Raw genomic sequence first — 17,197 nt, forward strand, 5'->3', positions numbered from 1 at the left:
AAAAGGGGAGGGTTAGCAGAGGTGAAATGGGTTTCTTGTAATACGATAACATCAGATTTTTGGTGTCGGAAGAAAGAGATGGCCAATCTACGTTTGTTAGGTGAGTTCAGTACCTTAACATTAAGAGAGAGAAGGTTCAACATTGGAAATACATATCAGAAATGAAAGGAGGAAATCTGTTCAGAACATTGTAAGTGGGAACCTGTAAAAAATCAAAGTACCACAATAAATGAAGAGTAGATAGGAGTCTGGAGCTGGGGGGGGAAAGGGGCAAATGAAGAACTGGTGAAAAGTGTCTAAACCGGGGATTGGGGAAACAAAATAAAAAAGGTCCAGTATATTGGACCTGCATGACTACTGCAGGAGAGGGAGAACAAAAGTATGGGAACTTGCAGTAGTATAGAAAAAGTTTGGGGCTGGCTGACTGAGCAGACACCGTCACTTCAGCATAACAACCAGAAAAAATTCAAGCATGTAGAGTAAATCACATGGAAGAATATAAATGAGAGCATAGGGGGCTGGAGTACAAGTTCAGCTGGGAGTATTACCAAGGCACAATAGCACCCCTTAACAAGTAAGACAATTCTAGACAACAACCAATAACATTATAAAATAACAACCATTGAATAGCAAGAAAAAGAGTAAACCTGTAACACATAAACCTGGATAAGAATCAACAATTCAAATGAGCAGCAATATCAGTGGGACTTCCCATCTCAGTAGAGGGGAAGAGGTCTATAGCCTCAGAGTACCAAAGAGAATTTGAAATGACCCAGCATAACAATCACATAGCTCAGGAATTAGACCAGTCATGGTGAACAGTAGTAGCGCGGGGTGGTGCAGACGACTTCTGAACAGTAATGTCCCAGTTCGACAACAATTTGACTCCCACATCTAGGGAGGAGATGTTGTAGGTAGAATCCTCATAGGTAATTATCAATTTAACAGGATATCATCAGTGGTGCGTGATGTCATGGGACCTGAGGGCAAGAGTAATGGTTGTAGAGACACGCCTCCTTACAATGGTGGCAGCAGAAAAGTCCTGAAAAATTTGAAGATCCCTAAGGTATCAGAATTTTTGGATTCTCTAGCAGCTCTCATGATACGTTCCTTAACGGGAAAGAAATGGACACGGAGGAGGGTGTCTTTAGTGAGGCCAGATGAAACGGTGCGTGGTCTGGGAAGGCGGTGGATGCGGTCTATCAGGAGCTCTGCAGATTCCGCAGCGGGGAGGAGTTTCGTAAATAGAGCTGTGGCATAGGGTTCTAGTTCAGAGCTGGTGACCAAGTCCGGTATGCCCCTGATCTTGAAGTTATTCCGTCGCGATCTGCCCTCCATGTCCGCTTACTTCAATTGCTGGAGATCATGGGAGAAGATTAGATCGTTATGGGATGCGACAAGTTCTTCAACCTTGCGTTCCAAGTGGTCAGTCCTGTTACCTATTGCCACCAGCTCGTTCTTGACCTCTCGGACAGCAGAGGTTAGGTCTTTAGAGAGTTCTGACTTGAAAGCAGACAGAATCTGGCAGAGGGATCTAACTGTCAAAGGTGCATCAGATTCACAGTCAACCCCTGAAACTGTGAGAGCGGAGGACAGGACACTCGACATCACAGGGTCCGGCATGATAGGTGGAGAGGGATCGCCTTGTAAAGGGGAAATTTTAAGGGGTTTCTGGGGGGAAGGAGATTTTGGGAGGCACTGGGTCTTTGTTCTTTTTTGGAGGCATTTCTCGTCGTCAGGAAAGTATCCAGATAGCAAAAAAGAGGCGTACCAACAAAACTGGGACCGATAAGAGGATATATGTGAAACAGGAGCACTAAGTCACATTGGCAACTAATACATGTTGATTAAGTCAACAGAAGTGGCGGTGGAGGGAGTGAGCAGCACTCACATTGTGTAGTTTTCCCCTTTAGAAGCCGATAAGGCCGTAGGGTACGTAGCTTGAAAATGTGATCTGAGGCGTAGGTGAGTTAAATCAGTATAGAGAACAGCACCACACCAGGGGGGAGAGTATCCACCATGGGGATATGAAGCTAAGGACGAACAAGACACATAGTCTTACTGGCCACCGCTAATACCGTGGCGATGGAACCGATATGAGCTGCCACTTTCCCTTCCTGAGCTCTCTGGAGGGCGGCGAATAATGCTCCAACTCTGGCTTCCAATAGAAAGAAGGGCCACAGGAGCTGGGGGCAAATATATGGAGGACCTGTGGGAAAGAGGATTGCTGGCTTCTGCAGCACTGTATTGGGAGGGGCAATTCAGCGAACACACACTGTCACAGGTGCAAGTGGCAGCAAATAGAGGCAAACAGTCACTAGTCCCTCGAGCCGCCTATATGTCTCTGGCGGGCAGGTACCATAACTGGAGGCCGCAGTACCAGAGCTCTGGGAGGCTGCAGGCCGTCAGGCTGCAGACTGGGTTCTCAGCTGCACAGGGACTCAGGGTAGCGGGTGTTCAGGCACACTGGTGGGGAGAGGTAGAGGTAAGTGGAGATGTTGGGGGACACTGGCTATGGAGCAGAGTTTGGTACAGGAGAGATCTCCTTACTCACTGTTCGGGTGTACCAAGATGGCCACCGCCGGGAGCACAGGCATGGGACTTCTCACAATAGCTGCGGCTGTAGAGGGATGAGAAGGCACCTTCCCACTTCTAATTATGCCTTAGGTTCTTGTGCAGGCAGGAGATGCTGAGTTTGCGGGTTCAGGCGGGAAGGGAAGCAGGCAGAGGTCCCGTTTCGGCCACACTCCGGTCCCAGAGCTCGTTTCCGGGGTGACGCCAAACTTGAGGCCCCAGCTTCTGAGCAAGATATAGGCCTCAGGTGGGGAACAGCAGTAAAGTCCACCCGGCAGTACTCCCGATCACAGGACGTTGCCCAAGCTGTGGGTAAAGCTGATCCAGTAAATATAGCCACATGGGTCAGCAGCAGAGGGTGATTTTAGCCCCAGAGCTGTTGGAGCTCTGAAACAGCACGTCCACTCAGAGCTGCATCCAGGCCACGCCCCCCAAAAGTCACACTTTTTGTTGATAGTGTTTTCGTTTTTTCTCTTACCTCACAACTCCACATCCGGAGGATGAACAAAAGAGGTCTGAGGGTCCAGCCTGCAATGAGACAAAGGAATCAAACACTGATGCTAGCATCGAGCTCTAAAGACGTGCAGCAGTGGGTAACTGCATTGTTTCATTTTTATCTTCTTTTTTTGGGGGTTCCCTTTGTTATATAATTTTTAGGATTAGCAGCTAGAAGTTGGGACCTCCCTAGAAAGTGAGTATAAAGGGACAGAATTAGGCATGAGGCACTTTGAGTAATGTGTACCTCATTTTCTTTCTTCTCAGCCCATCTGGAACTGTCCTGGCACAGAAGCGTCCAAGAGTCAAGAATGCAAAGATACAAAGGAAGAAAACAATAAGGATGGGATTAAGATCTAAAAACTTACAGTAGCGGGAAAGAGCATTCTTTTTTTTGTTAAATTTTTCCTCTCTTTTTTGGGGGGTTCCTTTTTTTAGATAATTTTTAAGCATTTGCTTGTTTGCATTTGTTTGTCACTTATTTGCTAACAGTTGAGTGTTGGACCATGCAGTTTAAAAACAGTGTTGTTCTTCCAAATGTCATAATTATTTTTTGTGGGGTCTGGTTGTGATAGAGTATGCATTTATTTTTATTTATTTTTTCAACTTTTTGCTGACTTGTTTTAAATCTCAGGTTTTTCATGTTATGTCGTGTCAGTCAACATTTTAAGAATATCCCTGGTTGAGCACATTTGAGTCAATAGGTTTCCTAGTCCATATACTGTTACTGTCTATGTGCAAGCAAAGATATCCCTAAAATCTGCTTTGAAATGCCACTTTAGTTTTCCTCAATAAAAGAAAAAATATCCAAAGTGGACAGAGAGCTTCCTTCCGCAAAGAAAAAAGAGACAGAGCAGAAGCCACTGCAGATCAACACTGAAGAGGAGACAATAGCATCATTGCAGCCTGTAACTGTGTCTGGAGCACCTTCTGAGACAACTCAGGACCAAGAGGAAAACAAAGGAAGATGTGGCAGAAGAAGGAACAAGCATGAAAGCAGCAAAGTTTTCAGATACGTAAACAAAGGCTCTCATCAATGAGCTAAGTGGATACACTTGTCATCTGTTTGGTCCACAAACAAGGAATCTCAGCATAAAGTTGAAGACTTCAACATGGGAGCAAATAGCAAAAACTTTTTATACCAAGCTCTGGAGGAATAGAGAGGAGTGTGGAGAGCAGCAAGAAGAGACTTTGTGATTGCAGGTGGCTCACCTAAAACAAGGTCAGCTCAAGACAAAATAAACTGTTGGATTGGGATAAGACATTCCAAGAGTAATTAATAAAAGTTGAGGAAGAATTAATTCCAAGGGCCAGCAAACAAGAGAAAAAAATTACTGTGTTCTAAATTTTTAACTTTTTTATTATCTTCCATAGGAATTTTAATTAACAAGATATTGGAATTTATATTTTATTAATTTATAATGTTTGCTGATGAAGTTTGTACAACAGACACCCAGAAAAAGACCAAAAAAAAAGACACACAAGAAACATCTCATGAGAAAGGGACACCGCAAAAAATGCATGAAGAATCACTAAACAAGACAGATGGCAAGCAATATTGTTATGTAGTACTAATTATATTTCTTCACGTATAATTACATCCTAACCTTTTTTTTTATTAACATTTTTCAAATGCACTGAGAAATAGAAGAGTTTCCTTTGGAAAGACAGATAGCCATGGTGACGAACCCACAGTGACTCAAGAAGAAGCAACGGTTGAAGAAAGTGCCATTCAAGCAGCTGAAAAAGTAATGACTGGTGAGGGCCGCATCATTACATCATCCATGGTGAAGTACTGTATGGATGGTGTAATGGCTAGCATTACTGCCTAACATTACTATTATAATGACAAGACATCTACAAAAACTCACACATAAACTTGAACGTCAGTGGCGTAAATCTCATATTTCAAGCAACTTCCTCACATATAAAATTGTCTACTACTGTTAGAGACAGTTTACCTGGAGACACCCCTAGATTCTCCAATGGCACTCTGAAGTCAGCAATCCCTCCTAATGCTGACCCATCCATGCCTCTCTGAAATATAATGCACATTTATTGGCAAGCTGCTCAATCAGATTGTGATGTCACTCAGGTGCTAAAAGGGAAGGGTAATTCTGGGTAAGAAAAAAATATTTTGCTATCCCTGATGCACACTGAGTGAGAAATAATAATTATTTGTATTATTTTAATCACACCTCACTTACATAGCACTTACAGTATGTGCTTCTTATTAACCCTTATTAATTTTCACCTGAGTTCTGCCCTACGGTAGCCGGCCTGTGCCGACATGATGGGTTCCCGCACCCCAGACCCACACTTAGGGACCCCCAGTGACAGAGATGCCTTGCTGTTCGGCCTGGGGGCTTAACCCTATATACGCAACTAAGATCTCTATATTTTCTGAATATTATGTACTGCTATTTCTCAGTGTGCATCAGGGATAGCAAAATGTTTTTTTCTTATCCAGAATTACCCCTCCTTTTAGCACCTGAGTGACATCACAATCTGATTGAGCAGCTTGCCAATAAATGTGCATTGTCTACCACTGTTATCGAAATACCTTGGACACTGCCAAACAAACATATTTCTAAAATCTCATCTCTGCTCAAGTCTCTAACCCAAAACAACTCTTTAATATATTTAAATCACTCCTGAATCATCCCTCACCTACCCCACCAGCCACTATCAAGGCACAAGATATTGCTTCTACTTCAAGGAGAAGATTGATAAGATCCGAGATGAAATGGTATGCTCTTCGTCAGCCAGTGACATGCTCAGTTCTTTACCCGAACCCTCTGGCACTCTCTCTTCATTTGATCCCACAAATGAAGATGAAGTATCATCAATCTTCTCATCCTGCTTCTCTACTACCTCTCCTCTTGATCCTTTACCCTCACAAATAAGTAAAGCTATGTCTCAGGTGCTCATCCCTACCTTAACTTACGTCTCTGATCTGTCTCTACTGGTATTTTTCCTTCACTGTTTGTTTAAGCATGAATTGATTACTCCCATTTTGAAAAAACAAATATCTGACACTAACTCTCTCTCAAACTACCGCCATTTCTCTCCACTCCCTTGTCTCTCTAAGCTAATTAAGAGCCTTGCTTACACTCGACTCATACACTTTCTTAACACACAAATTATTGGACCCACTTCAGTCAGGCTTCCATTCCCAACACTCCACAGAGACAGCACTGACTAAAGTGGTTAATGATTTGATCACTATGAAGTCTAAAGGCCATTACTCACTTCTTATTCTTCTAGATCTATTTGCTGCCTTTGAAACTGTTGACCACTCTCTTCTCATAAAAACACTACAATCCCTAGGTCTTAAAGATACAGCCCTATCTTAGTTCCTATCCTACCTATCTAATCGCACCTTCGGTGTTCACTTCTCTGAATCTACCTCCTCTTGGCTACCTCTTTCACTTGGAGTACTGCAAGGCTCAGTCTTAGGTCCTCTGCTTTTGTCAATCCCATCTCTTGGTAAACTAATCAGCTCTTTTGGATTTTAGTATCATCTGTATGCAGATGATACTCAAATCTACCTAGCCTCTCCTGATTTGTCTCTATCTGTACTGGGACGTGTCACTGAGTACCTTTCTGCCATTTCATCTTGGATGACATCTCGCCACCTCAAACTTTATATTTCAAAAACAGAGTTAATTATATTTCCCCCGGCCAATAGTAGGTACCAACCTAATAGTTCTATCACTGTTGAAAACTCGACAATCAACCCTACCCCACAAGCTCGCTGCCTATGTGTATTCCTTGGTTCTAATCTGTCCTTTGTTCCCCACATTCAATCTGTCTAAAAATCATGTTACATGCATCTAAAAAACATATCCAAAATACGACCATACCTTACACAAAAAACTCTAAGCCATGCTCTCATTATCTCCAGCATTGATTATTGCAATAGTCTCCTAACTGGTCTTCCCAAAACGAGACTCTCACCACTACAATCCATTCTGAATGCAGCTGCAAGGCTAATCTTCCTCGCTAGACATTCACCGTATGCACATCCACTTAGTCAGTCCCTCCATTGGTTACCTGTATTCTACTCTATTCAATATAAAATACTTTTGCTAACACACAAGGCGATTAACCAAACTACAACAACGTACCTCACTTTGCTTATCTCAAAAGATATCCCAACCTGACCTCTTCACTCTTCACAAGATCTGTGTCTCTCATTACTTGCTCCTACTCATGATTGCAGGACTTTATTCAGGCTGCACCCACTCTGTGGAATGCCCTACCACGCACAATAAGACTCTCCTCTAGTCTACAAATCTTCAAGCGTTCCCTGAAAACTCACTTCTTCTGGAAAGCCTATCAAATTTCAGAACTGCTCACATAACTTTCATAAACTTTCCTATCAAATTGCATCCACTCTGCACAGTCCACACATATCCTCACATGTCTTCTCATACTTTACTTTCCCTTCCTCCCAACCCCGGGTCATCATTGCTGTGTGACCATATCATACAGCCGACCAAGAACCTATGTAATCTGGTGGACCACTATGCAATAGATAGCACCTATCCTTTTGTATCCATGCCTATTTCAGTATACTTGTAAGCTTGCGAGCATGGCCTTCTTACCTCTATGACTGTTTGTTATTTCCCAGTTTTGTTATTTCATTGTTATTTCCAATTGTAAAGTGCAATAGAATTTGCTGTGCTATATAAGAAACTGTTAATAAATAAACATTGACCTAACTGTGTAGAGATTTTAGATTCTGCCCATGCTTGTGTGTGTTTCCTCCTATTACTCTGATTTACTCCCACATTCCAAAAATAGCACTGATAGGATAATTGTCTCCAGACAAAAAAATGACCCTAGTGTGCTAGTGTGTGCAAATACTTGTGTTTAGGTCTGACTACATAGACAAAGTGGTTCCTATCTGTCATCAAATTGTATGTTTCTATCCCAGTGACCAAAGAACAAACGACTGATTACAGTGTCATCGCAGCAGCTGCAGAAGAAGAGAGTGGTTGTGAAGACTGCATCATACCTGACACTCAAGATCAATTGATCTATGACTATGTCATCCCAGGCTCAGAAGAAGCAGAGACTACTGTGGGACAATTGTTACCTGATGAATCTCAGATTTCTGAATCAGTTATTGGCTCTACTGCACAAGGTAACCTTTTTAAAACACTGAATCACATGTTTTATTTTGATTCATATTAGTTAATACATTGTATAAATACATTAAATTACTTATGAAAGGCTTTGCATTTCTTCTAAAGCTGACATAGAGTCCAAGGAAGGCCAGCAAAAAAACATTGAAGAGGCTTGAAGAGGTCAAACAGATCCTGAATGGATGTAAGATCAATTCACCTGAATGTCACAGAGGATGGAATATCAATTTCCCAGACTGTCTCAGAGAATTTACCAGATTCAAGAGACACAGCATCTGCATGTTCGATTGATGGTAACTAGGCCTCACAGCATTTATGTTTTAGCAGCATCTTATGGTCACTCAAATTCTCTTACCATCTTGGCATGCTGCAAATTCTCAGCTGGCAGCAACAAGCAAATGCCAACACATCATTGATTGCCACAAGCCAACAGGTGATGTCTGAAGATTTCCTAAGAACATCATCACAACAGTCAACAATCCCCATTTGACCTGAAGACATGTCAGGAACGCAGATAATTCCAGGAACTACAATGCAGAAAAAACAACCATCATGTGCTTTCCCACAATCATAACTGGACAATATTGGGCCTTGTGTGTAAATAGGGTACAAGAATATAACAGACCTGCCTCCAGATAGCCCAGAAGCTTCCCAAAGGACTTTAAATGAGAAATGAAGATGCACAAACAAAAAATCTTAATGTCAATAAAGATATTCTTGATGCTTAAACATTAGCGTCCCTCTTCAATTTGAATATTAATGTTTAACATTTTAATGTCAGATCTGGTTGATTGGGGGGGAGGTTTCCAGCCAGCGGACCAAAGCTGGGGAAGTCAAAGCCTCAGGGGTAAAGAAGTAAGAAGGACCAATATAGTTCTTTCTCATGGACCACTAAAGTCCCTAGAAGCTTGTGAAGGCTTGGGTGTTTTCATTTACAGTCTGATTCATAATATGTCTAGTGAGAAAAGCTTATTCATTTAGAAGTAATATTATACACTGTTGTCCTTACATCATTTTTTTCAAATAACAGTATATTTTCTTTATATCATCTTTTCTATTTATTTTGTCTTTTTCTTTAAAAAGCAATCTTCTATTTTCAGCTTTTTCTTTTATCTTTGTTGGTTGCAGGGCTTTGTCTTTTTTATTTTTATTTACATTTATTTTTTATTTTCATTCTTCTTCCACTATGTTAATACTCTTCTTTCATTATTTTACACTTGTATATTCTATATATTCTTTTTTAGTTCACTGAAAGTTGTCTACATTGTAGAAGGCACTACATTATTACCATGCATATTCAGTTGCTAGGCAACCGTAATGTTGTTTATGCACACCCATTTGTTTCCCCCTTATGTTGCCACTTGGGAGACAGGGTGTGTGGAAGTTCTTATGTATGATGTCATCATGCTGGCCATGGTGATGTACTGCACACAGAGAAGCCGGCACATACCGATGATGTCACCAGCATGACAGTGGGAGGGACTATACGGGATTTGATGCAATGTTGTATTTAAGTATATCTTTGCAGATGCTGTTTGTGTTCTTGATAAAGGTGGCAACACCAAAACATTGAACCTGGAACCAATTTAGTAGTACATTATGTGGACATTTGAAGATCTGTAAGTGCCACCTGCTTTGCATTATATATATATATATATATACAAAAATGGGGCATTCCAAAGGGAGCTGAATGCACGAAAAGATGTACTTTCTCCGCCAATAATTACAACAGTTAAAATAATACAACATTTATTTATGAGAGCAAACTTGACATAAAATGACTTATAGTCTCTGTTTTGACATTGCTGCTTATAATCCACAATGAACAATGATATCCAATGTTGGCATCAAATAAATGATAATGTGCTGTAGATGATGGCAATACAATGAAGATTCTGATTGCAATTCAGATCAGCATATAAAACCCTATTCATTTCATCCATAGGACTTCTTCAGGGGTCTTATATCAATGCACAATTTTATGGTCCTTCTATGGTCATTAATAGTGATGAGCGGGTTCGGTTTCCGAGAAACCGAACCCCCCCGAACTTCAGCCTTTGTACACGGGTCCGAGCCATACTCGGATTCTCCCGTATGGATCGGTTAACCCGAGCGCGCCCGAACGTCATCATCCCGCTGTCGGATTCTCGCGAGATTCGGTTTCTATATAAGCAGCCGCGCGTCGCCGCTATTTTCACACGTGCATTGAGATTGATAGGGAGAGGACATGGCTGGCGTCCTCTCCGTACACTACTAATACGAGACAGTTGATCTGAGACTGAGAGACTGAATGCTTGTTTAAATTTATTTTACTATAATTGTGGGGAGGATTGGGGAGCAGCTTTTAGGAGGAGTACAGTGCAGAGTTTTGCTGATAAGTAAAGTGACCACCAGTTTTTTATCCGTTCTCTGCCTGAAAAAAACGCTCCATACCATATCTGTGCTACTGCTCAGTGTGCTGCATGATATATCTATGCTGAGTGCTCACACTGCGTAATTGTGGGGACTGGGGAGCAGCTATAGCAGGAGTACAGTGCACAGTTTTGCTGACAGTGACCACCAGTATACGTTTGTCTGCCTGAATAACACTCCTGTGGTGGCTTTTTTTTTATACTAGTTTAGCAGTTTGCTGATAGTGTCCACCAGGTCCATTATACTGTATATAGCAGTACGGTAGGCCACTGCTGTACCTACCTCTGTGTCGTCACTCGTCATCCATTAATAAGTATACTATCCATCCATCTACTTTGTATACCTGTGGTGGCTTTTTTTCTTTATACTAGTAGTACTAGTTTAGCAGTCTGCTGACAGTGTCCACCAGGTCCATTTATTATACTGTATATAGCAGTATGGTAGGCCACTGCTGTACCTACCTCTGTGTCATCACTCGTCATCCATTAATAAGTATACTATCCATCCATCTACATTGTATACCTGTGATGGCTTTTTTTCTTTATACTAGTAGTACTAGTTTAGCAGTCTACTGACAGTGTCCACCAGGTCCATTATACTGTATATAGCAGTACGGTAGGCCACTGCTGTACCTACCTCTGTCGTCACTCGTCATCCATTAATAAGTATACTATCCATCCATCTACATTGTATACCTGTGGTGGCTTTTTTTCTTTATACTAGTAGTACTAGTTTAGCAGTCTGCTGACAGTGTCCACCAGGTCCATTATACTGTATATAGCAGTACGGTAGGCCACTGCTGTACCTACCTCTGTGTCGTCACTCGTCATCCATTAATAAGTATACTATCCATCCATCTACATTGTATACCTGTGGTGGCTTTTTTTCTTTATACTAGTAGTACTAGTTTAGCAGTCTGCTGACAGTGTCCACCAGGTCCATTATACTGTATATAGCAGTATGGTAGGCCACTGCTGTACCTACCTCTGTGTCGTCACTTGTCATCCATTAATAAGTATACTATCCATCCATCTACATTGTATACCTGTGGTGGCTTTTTTTCTTTATACTAGTTTAGCAGTTTGCTGACAGTGTCCACCAGGTCCATTTATTATACTGTATATAGCAGTACGTTAGGCCACTGCTGTACCTACCTCTGTGTCGTCACTCGTCATCCATTAATAAGTATACTATCCATCCATCTACATTGTATACCTGTGGTGGCTTTTTTTCTTTATACTAGTAGTACTAGTTTAGCAGTCTGCTGACAGTGTCCACCAGGTCCATTATACTGTATATAGCAGTATGGTAGGCCACTGCTGTATCTACCTCTGTGTTGTCACTCGTCATCCATTAATAAGTATACTATCCATCCATCTACATTGTATACCTGTGGTGGCTTTTTTTCTTTATACTAGTAGTACTAGTTTAGCAGTCTGCTGACAGTGTCCACCAGGTCCATTATACTGTATATAGCAGTACGGTAGGCCACTGCTGTACCTACCTCTGTGTCGTCACTCATCATCCATTAATAAGTATACTATACATCCATCTACATTGTATACCTGTGGTGGCTTTTTTTCTTTATACTAGTTTAGCAGTTTGCTGACAGTGTCCACCAGGTCCATTTATTATACTGTATATAGCAGTATGGTAGGCCACTGCTGTACCTACCTCTGTGTCGTCACTCGTCATCCATAAGTATACTATCCATCCATCTACATTGTATACCTGTGGTGGCTTTTTTTTTTATACTAGTAGTACTAGTTTAGCAGTCTGCTGACAGTGTCCACCAGGTCCATTATACTGTATATAGCAGTACGGTAGGCCACTGCTGTACCTACCTCTGTATCGTCAATCGTCATCCATAAAGTATACTATCCATCCATCTACATTGTATACCTGTGGTGCCTTTTAGTTGTGAGCATTAAAAATATGGAGAACAAAAATGTGGAGGTTAAAAAAATAGGGAAAGATCAAGATCCACTTCCACCTCGTGCTGAAGCTGCTGCCACTAGTCATGGCCGAGACGATGAAATGTCATCAACGTCGTCTGCCAAGGCCGATGCCCAATGTCATAGTACAGAGCATGTAAAATCCAAAACACAAAAGTTCAGTAAAATTACCCAAAAATCAAAATTAAAAGCGTCTGAGGAGAAGCGTTAACTTGCCAATATGCCATTTACGACACGGAGTGGCAAGGAACGGCTGAGGCCCTGGCCTATGTTCATGGCTAGTGGTTCAGCTTCACATGAGGATGGAAGCACTCATCCTCTCGCTAGAAAAAAGAAAAGACTTAAGCTGGCAAAAGCACAGCAAAGAACTGTGCGTTCTTCGAAATCACAAATCCCCAAGGAGAGTCCAATTGTGACGGTTGCGATGCCTGACCTTCCCAACACTGGACGGGAAGAGCTTGCGCCTTCCACCATTTGCACGCCCCCTGCAAGTGCTGGAAGGAGCACCCGCAGTCCAGTTCCTGATAGTCAAATTGAAGATGTCAGTGTTGAAGTACACCAGGATGAGGATATGGGTGTTGCTGGCACTGGGGAGGAAATTGACAAGTAGGATTCTGATGGTGAGGTGGTTTGTTTAAGTCAGGCACCCGGGGAGACACCTGTTGTCCGTGGGAGGAATATGGCCATTGACATGCCTGGTCAAAATACAAAAAAAATCAGCTCTTCGGTGTGGAATTATTTCAACACAAATGCGGACAACAGGTGTCAAGCCGTGTGTTGCCTTTGTCAAGCTGTAATAAGTAGGGGTAAGGACGTTAACCACCTCGGAACATCCTCCCTTATACGTCACCTGCAGCGCATTCAACATAAGTCAGTGACAAGTTCAAAAACTTTGGGCGACAGCGGAAGCAGTTCACTGACCAGTAAATCCCTTCCTCTTGTAACCAAGCTCCTGCAAACCACATCACCAACTCCCTCAGTGTCAATTTCCTCCTTACCCAGGAAAGCCAATAGTCCTGCAGGCCATGTCACTGGCAAGTCTGACGAGTCCTCTCCTGCCTGGGAATCCTCTGATGCATCCTTGAGTGTAACGCCTACTGCTGCTGGCGCTGCTGTTGTTGCTGCTGGGAGTCGATCGTCATCCCAGAGGGGAAGTCGGAAGACCACTTGTACTACTTCCAGTAAGCAATTGACTGTCCAACAGTCCTTTGCGAGGAAGATGAAATATCACAGCAGTCATCCTGCTGCAAAGTGAATAATTGAGGTCATGGCAGCCTGGGCGGTGAGAAACGTGGTTCCGGTATCCATCGTTAATTCAGAGCCAACTATAGACTTGATTGAGGTACTGTGTCCCCGGTACCAAATACCATCTAGGTTCCATTTCTCTAGGCAGGCGATACCGAAAATGTACACAGACCTCAGAAACCACCAGTGTCCTAAAAAAAAGCAGTTGTACCCAATGTCCACTTAACCACGGACATGTGGACAAGTGGAGCAGGGCAGACTCAGGACTATATGACTGTGACAGCCCACTGGGTAGATGTATTGCCTCCCGCTGCAAGAACAGCAGCGGCGGCACCAGTAGCAGCATCTCGCAAACGCCAACTCGTTCCTAGGCAGGCTACGCTTTGTATCACCGCTTTCCAGAATACGCACACAGCTGAAAACCTCTTACGGCAACTGAGGAAGATCATCTCAGAATAGCTTACCCCAATTGGACTCTCCTGGGGATTTGTGACATCGGACAACGCCACCAATATTGTGCGTGCATTACATCTGGGCAAATTCCAGCACGTCCCATGTTTTGCACATACCTTGAATTTGGTGGTGCAGAATTATTTAAAAAACGACAGGGGCGTGCAAGAGATGCTGTCGGTGGCCAGAAGAATTGCGGGCCACTTTCGGCGTTCAGGCACTGCATACAGAAGACTGGAGCACCACCAAAAATACCTGAACCTGCCCTGCCATCATCTGAAGCAAGAGGTGGTAACGAGGTGGAATTCAACCCTCTATATGCTTCAGAGGATGGAGGAGCAGCAAAAGGCCATTCAAGGCTATACATCTGGCCACGATATAGGCAAAGGAGGTGAAATGCACCTGTCTCAAGCGCAGTGAGAAAATTGTCAAGTCAAGCGGAACGTGACCCGTCAACAGCTCCTCCTTCACATTCTCCCGCAACTGGGGGTGCGAGGAAAAGGCTAAGAATTCCAAGCCCACCCGCTGGCGGTGATGCAGGGCAGTCTGGAGCGAGTGCTGACATCTGGTCCGGACTGAAGGACCTGCCAACGATTACTGACATGTCGTCTACTGTCACTGCATATGATTCTCTCACCATTGAAAGAATGGTGGAGGATTATATGAGTGACCGCATCCAAGTAGGCACGTCAGACAGTCCGTACATATACTGGCAGGAAAAAGAGGCAATTTGGAGGCCCTTGCAGAAACTGGCTTTATTCTACCTAAGTTGCCCTCCCTCCAGTGTGTACTCCGAAAGAGTGTTTAGTGCAGCCGCTCACCTTGTCAGCAATCGGCGTACGAGGTTACATCCAGAAAATGTGGAGAAGATGATGTTCATTAAAATGAATTATAATCAATTCCTCCGTGGAGACATTCACCAGCAGCAATTGCCTCCAGAAAGTACACGGGGACCTGAGATGGTGGATTCCAGTGGGGACGAATTAATAATCTGTGAGGAGGGGGATGTACACAGTGAAAGGGGTGATGAATCGGACGATGATGATGAGGTGGACATCTTGCCTCCGTAGAGCCAGTTTGTGCAAGGAGAGATTGATTGCTTCTTTTTTGGTGGGGGCCCAAACCAACCAGTCATTTCAGTCACAGTCGTGTGGCAGACCCTGTGGCTGAAATGATGGGTTCGTTAAAGTGTGCATGTCCTGTTTATACAACATAAGGGTGGGTGGGAGGGCCCAAGGACAATTCCATCTTGCACCTCTTTTTTCTTTCATTTTTCTTTGCATCATGTGCTGTTTGGGGACAATTTTTTGGAAGTGCCATCCTGTCTGACACTGCAGTGCCACTCCTAGATGGGCCAGGTGTTTGTGTCGGCCACTTGGGTCGCTGAGCTTAGTCACACAGCTACCTCATTGCGCCTCTTTTTTTCTTTGCATCATGTGCTGTTTGGGGACTATTTTTTTGAAGGGCCATCCTGTCTGACACTGCAGTGCCACTCCTAGATGGGCCAGGTGTTTGTGTCGGCCACTTGGGTCGCTTAGCTTAGTCACACAGCTACCTCATTGCGCCTCTTTTTTTCTTTGCATCATGTGCTGTTTGGGGACAATTTTTTTGAAGTGCCATCCTGTCTGACACTGCAGTGCCACTCCTAGATGGGCCAGGTGTTTGTGTCGGCCACTTGGGTCGCTTATCTTAGTCACACAGCTACCTCATTGCGCCTCTTTTTTTCTTTGCATCGTGTGCTGTTTGGGGACAATTTTTTTGAAGTGCCATCCTGTCTGACACTGCAGTGCCACTCCTAGATGGGCCAGGTGTTTGTGTCGGCCACTTGGGTCGCTTAGCTTAGCCATCCAGCGACCTCGGTGCAAATTTTAGGACTAAAAATAATATTGTGAGGTGTTCAGAATTGACTGAAAATGAGTGGAAATTATGGTTATTGAGGTTAATAATACTTTGGGATCAAAATGACCCCCACATTCTATGATTTAAGCTGTTTTTGAGGGGTTTTTGAAAAAAACACCCGAATCCAAAACACACCCGAATCCGACAAAAAATTTTCGGTGAGGTTTTGCCAAAACGCGTCCGAATCCAAAACACGGCAGCGGAACCGAACCCAAAACCAAAACACAAAACCCGAAAAATTTCCGGTGCACATCACTAGTCATTAATTAGACATTGAGGTTCAAATAGAAGGTCAATATAAGGACTTCAATAGATCACGTGAAAGATGTTCACAACAAATGCAGTATGGAAATGTCAAAGCCAATAAAACCACTTCAGTGTCACAAACCATGCAAATATCATTCACAGTGGATAGCTGTATATAAGTAGCTTGTCACAGCCAAATAGCGTCCAAAACTGCTGCTGTAATCTGCCCCACTGAACTGAACTGTGTACAGTAGAGGGGTTTGTGGAGCCAGGGGAGGCCTCCTGCCTCTTTGCGGGTTGCGGCCCTCTGCCCTGATCCAAGACAGGACCTCAATTACGACTACTGTCCAGGGGCTCTGTACACTGGTAGGAAATTGGAGGCTCTTTTTATCTAACCCACTGGGACCAAGAATAATGCCTGCTGCCTGAGCGAAGGACCCTGGTGCTGTGCTGATCCCCAGCTGACATGCAGCCATCCGTGTGTGACACCACAACTGCTACAGGATCCCTCAGCTATGGATTTCCTTACTTCTGGTGTATGCGACAGGGCCAGGGTGGTGCCACAGGTGGCGATGCACATGGCCAGGCACGGTCCTTTAGAACATGGGAGTGAGCTCTCTGGGTGAGCCTCAGCTAGACACTTCCCTATATTGAGCCAAGACCTGGCCCCTGGGTGAAACGGAAGCTCGGTGAGGCAGACAGCCGTGTTTTACCTACCCTGGGGAATACCTGTATCAGCCTATCACCATCTGTTACCTCCTCACTCCA

Source organism: Pseudophryne corroboree, chromosome 10, assembly GCF_028390025.1.
Source record: "Pseudophryne corroboree isolate aPseCor3 chromosome 10, aPseCor3.hap2, whole genome shotgun sequence".
NCBI classification, from domain to species: domain Eukaryota; kingdom Metazoa; phylum Chordata; class Amphibia; order Anura; family Myobatrachidae; genus Pseudophryne; species Pseudophryne corroboree.